Source organism: Alligator sinensis, unplaced genomic scaffold (assembly GCF_000455745.1).
Source record: "Alligator sinensis unplaced genomic scaffold, ASM45574v1 scaffold1406_1, whole genome shotgun sequence".
NCBI lineage: Eukaryota > Metazoa > Chordata > Crocodylia > Alligatoridae > Alligator > Alligator sinensis.
In genome coordinates, this window is record NW_005842975.1 from 340,923 (window position 1) to 345,985 (window position 5,063).

At 45.3% G+C, this 5,063-nt stretch overlaps 1 long non-coding RNA gene across 1 annotated transcript in view; it reads right to left on the reverse strand.

Moving 5' to 3' along the window:
- Positions 1-2,788: 2,788 nt before the first annotated feature.
- The window catches only part of LOC102372931, a 15,560-nt gene continuing 13,285 nt past the window's right edge, over positions 2,789-5,063 (reverse strand). The window contains exon 3 of the long non-coding RNA XR_325254.2: positions 2,789-3,076. This is a non-coding gene — a long non-coding RNA (uncharacterized LOC102372931). The remainder of the gene's footprint in view (positions 3,077-5,063) is intronic.

Sequence of the window (5,063 nt, forward strand, 5' to 3'; positions counted from 1 at the left end):
CTAATAAAAGATATCAGATTCACCCAAGGAACCTTGTCTGCCTATGTCCTTAGACCAACACGGCTACAACCTACACCCCTCCCTCACTACACACACACATTCTGTGCCTCCCTCACTACACACACACACACACTGCATCCACTACACACACACACACACACACACACACACACACACACACCCTCCTGCTGCTGACCCCAGGGTACTGGCATGGGCCCCATGCTCCTGTGGTCTGTCAATGCAGTCCAGGGCCACGTGGTGCTGGAAGCTGGCATGCAGGGAAGCAGTGAAAGCAGCTGCAGGCAGAGGTGGAGATGGGAAGGGCAGGGGTAGGAGGGGGCTGCAGGGGGTTGGGCTGGGCCAGTCTTGCTCCTGGGTCATGCTAGCTTCCCCTGGGTCCTACTGCCCCTGGTTCCTGTCATCTTTGACAGGCAGCCAGGAGCAGATAAATATTAATTTTCTAAACTTTTTAGGTGCCCAGCGGGCTGGATAGAATGGTCTGGTGGGACGAATCTGGCCCATGGGCTGTATTTTGCCTGCCCCTGCCCTATGCTAATGTAGCAATCATATTCCAATAAAAAATATTTCTTTCCACATAAAGCTTTGAATTTGTTTGAATATAACATTTAAACCACATTAAGTGTGCTGTATTCAATTTTTTTCCTAATCAAATATTTTAGCTTAAATACTTGCAGCTATTGGGACATAAAATCAAGATGGGGATACTTTTTTAGTTTTGTTTACTAAGTATAAGGCAAATAAACATGCTAAATCAGATCACGTTCTATTTAGGGCAGTGGAAAAATTTCCAGAAATACTTCACAGTACCATGTCACAGCACTAACAGTGCTAATGCGCTATTGCACAGTATTATTAGGCTACTGCACAGTAGCACCACTTAAAAGATGTTCGCCAGCACTACTGTGCAGTAACTCTGGTTACTGTGCATGTATTTAGTACTTGATTATACAAGTACTAAATAAATGCGGTAAACACAGTGCAGTAGCATCTTGTGCAGACGCACCCACTGGCAATATATAAACACATTTACATGCACATGCTTGTAATGGAGGCAATGAAATACAGGCATTGAAAAACCATGGAAATGCAGGCAATAAAAAAAACATGACTACAGGAGTTAAAGGAAGGAGAATTCACCCCTCTTTTACCCTCAAAAGCTGAGTGGTTTGGGCACGTGCCTGAGAAATTGGGTCTCCAGCTTCTCAATCCCCCTCACCTGAAAAGGGCCAACTTCCTAGCTTAAGCACCATACCATAGATCAGGTAATAACCAGGGCCCTTCTTGTTCCTACATTTGAAGATGGTCCCCTGGACAGGCAAGAAAACAAGATCTGTTTGGCCAGGAGGAAGCAGCCAAGTGAGAAGCTGTATGACTCAGTGAAGTGTGGACCCTAGGTTCTAGCCTAGGGCCTTGCTCCAAGTGAAGTAGAAATAGGGTAACCGTATGTCTGGGTTTTCCCAGACATGTCCTCTTTTTTGGCTATCCAGGCAGGTTTTTAAAATAAGAGGACATGTCTGGGTTTTCTGCTATCTGGGTCTGGCAGTTCCACGTTGGGAGCAGCAGGCAAGCTGATTGGCTGTCAGGGGTCACATGCTCCCCATGTGAGCTCCAGGGGCGGGGGGAGAGTGTAAGATGGTGGGTGTGTGCGCGATAAGGGGCTTGAGCTGGGCAGCAGAGCTGGCAGGGGGGGCAGAGGGCTGTGTGTCAGGAGTGAGAGGCACCAGCAGGTTAGGGGGCATGGGCTGCGAGTCTGGAGTGAGGGTCACTGGTAGGGCTGGCAGGGGCTTTGGGTAGGGAGTGAGGGGCACTGGGAAACAGGGCAGGGGGCTACAGGTCTGCGAGTAGAGAGTAAGGGGTACCGCCAGGTCTGGGGGGGCAGGGGCTGCAGGTTGTGAGTGAGGAGCACCACCAGGGCTGGGGGGCAAGGCAGGGGGCTGTGGATCTGTAGTGAGGGGCCCCACCAGGGCTGGGGGGGCATGGGCTGTGGGTTGGGAGTGAGGGGCACTAGCAAGGGGTAGGGTACTGTTGTTTGGGAGTGAGGAACACTGGCAGGGTCAGTGGGTCCGGAGTGAGGGGCAGCAGTGAGAGTGGGATGTGGCTTGTCAGTGGGGGGCAACAGAATGGGCAGGGCACTAGCATGTCACTGCCCTGCCCCCCCCCCCATCATATTCCTTCCCCACAACCCGCTGGTGACAGGTGTCCTTTTTTTTGGACCTGGAAATATGATAACCCTACCATAGAAACATTCCCTCTGCATTGCTATCCAAGTATTTTGTCCAATAATTACTAAATGCAAGGGATAGTAGCTCATCTACCAAAGAAGTGGGGGAGAAAGGTCTGAGTAATACCTGAACTGTGGGAGAACAGCGTACTGGGAAGTCGGAGATACAGGTTCAAAACCTTTCAGGTGAAGCGGGCCTAGAAGTTAGATCTCTGGCTTCCCAGGCAAATACCCCAAATACTCAGCTACTGGGATTAAAACATGAGAGTGGTGTCCTTCTTCCAAGCCACCACCCTCTCCCTCCCCCACTCTCCCAAACATTTTGTTTCTAGGGTTTGCATCCAGTTATATGTGTGCATAGTCTTCTACATGCACAGGGTTACACCACTGGGAATAGAATGGTTACCTGAGAAAAAATGCTAAGAATACCACATAGACAACCACAGAGAAATAGAATGCCAACTTATTGTCTTCACCAATATCAAAATAAAAACTGATGGTCAGTGTCAAGTGCAACATCTCTGCACACCTGTACACTAATGCCTGTAGACCACCAACAACTGGTAACAAGGAGACAGTCAGTAGCAGTCCTAAAATAGTGCTTCAGGGCTATACAAGGTCTTCTAGTATATCTTTTGAATGAAGGAGAAGTGAGTCAGCAATCACCATTTCATAGCAGCAGCTAATTCCAGCAATAATGATCTGTTCCTATTCTTCTGCACTATACAGTGCTTCCTGAGCATACTTCCCCAGTTGTCATCATCTTTTCCTGTGTGTTTAAGGTGTCCTGGGTCATGATGGTCAAGGATTTTTGTGAGTGATGTCTTTTATTGACTGTATAATTGGGAAGGATACAGACAAGCTTTCAGATAGCAAGGTCATAATATTTCTTCATAGCATTTCATTAAGGACTACCTACATTTACTGGTAAACATTATCTACAGATGCATTGTTAGCCTCAGAGTTGGTGGGACCATACATAACAATGGAAAAATTTCCACAGTCAGCAGAGAACTGAAAGCTGATGAATCAATCATCTGCAGAATTTGCAATGCCTTTTGGGCACTGGTTTAAAATACCCCCAGCATCCCTCACTGAAACAGCCTGTCAAGGATGAAAATACCACCAGCATCCCTCACTGAAACAGCCTGTCAAGGCAGCCTGACAACAGAAAAGCATAGTCCTTCACTTTTTTTTTTTACTATTTCCTTTCCAGAATACTTCAGTGAGATGTCAGGCACTATCCAAGGATGGTGACTTTAGGTATTTTGGACAATATCTACATGTTTCTGGCACCATTTTTACAATGCACAGCCCATTCATTTAGTTTCCTTGATCATTTTCACCACAGCAACAAAGAAACTCTTGGTCATTTCAGCTCTGAGGGCAATCATTCAAATTTTTGCAGATGATCAACTTTGTGAGAAGTCCTGTGAGGATGCAAACATAACTGTAGAAGTCATAATCAGTCTCACCAATTCCTAATTTGCAATTGGCTTCCTTTATGGAGGTATAATGTCATATAATCCATTTACTTTTCAGTTACACACTGGATACAAATGTAAATATAACATTAAAAAAAAAAAAAAAAAAAAAGACAGTCCAAGGGAAAAGTGAAATCAAAACCCGTAAGTCCAGATCCAGTGCTGGGACAACTCCAGGGAGATGCATGGACTTTTACCTCCCTTCCATCAGCCTTCAGTTTAGTTGTCAGTCTATCTTAAATGCATAAATTGCACACTATTTTACATTATTGTTTTAAAAATAAAGTTATTTTCTGTGGAAGAGTGTGCAACAGAAAGAGCAGCTCCCACAGGATCAGAGCATGTTTTAAGCACTGGAGTCTTTGGCTGTGTGCCATAGCTAGAGCTCTCAGGCCCGTAGTTATACCTCACAAGTATCAAGCCCTATTGCAAATTATCCCTTATGTAACACTCTCTAAGGCTTGTTCCTTCTATGTAATCCCAGCATGCCCCAAATATGAGAAAAAAAGAGAATGCAACAAAATTGTGTAACATGAGCCACAGACCTTGCTAAGTCCCATTGATTACACTTGTAATAAACCATAATAGACCTAATACTAGCACTATCTCCAGCCAACCAGGGAAACAGTTCTGTTTTCTAGAGTTGGTAATCTCTCCTTTGTACTCTCGTCTGGAGTGTGCGCTGATACAGTGGGTGTTTAAACCCAGGAAAATAAAGGCATAATATTGCCTAACAGGGAAATGTCTCTCTGATGAAGGAGTGCCACTGATAGACTGTGGTAAAGGAATGGCTACCTGTAAATCCTTGGATGGAACTAGCAGAGAAGAAACAGTAGGAGTTAGAAAAGTCTGTTGATTATGAGTATGGGTAGACAAAACTGGCCTGGTCTTGAGGCTGGCAAAAAACCCCAAAACTTATTGTTGTATTCATTGCCTTCAGATTTCCCAGTCCTCAGGTTACACTCAGGTAATACTGTTTTCATGCTTTTTTCCTGCAGGACTCGAAAGACTTAAATACAAATGTAGGCATCTGACTATATGCACCAAGTTTTAAAAGGTTGGATTTGACAGCTCCCAACCTGCCTCTTCACTTGGAAAACAGGATCATAATAAATATACCTACTCAACCTCTGCCTCTTAGCAGTGCAGGGTGGCATACCCTGTCAGTGTTTGCATGGTACTCTGGAAGTACAGTATATAATTCTAATATTATAAAAGCCTTAGTCTGTCTGTCCATAATGCTTCACTCACACTCTGATTGGTTGTCTGAAACAACCAATCAGAGTGGGAGCATTTGGACAGGTGTTGGCGGCTGCGCCGCCACGATGGTGGTGATG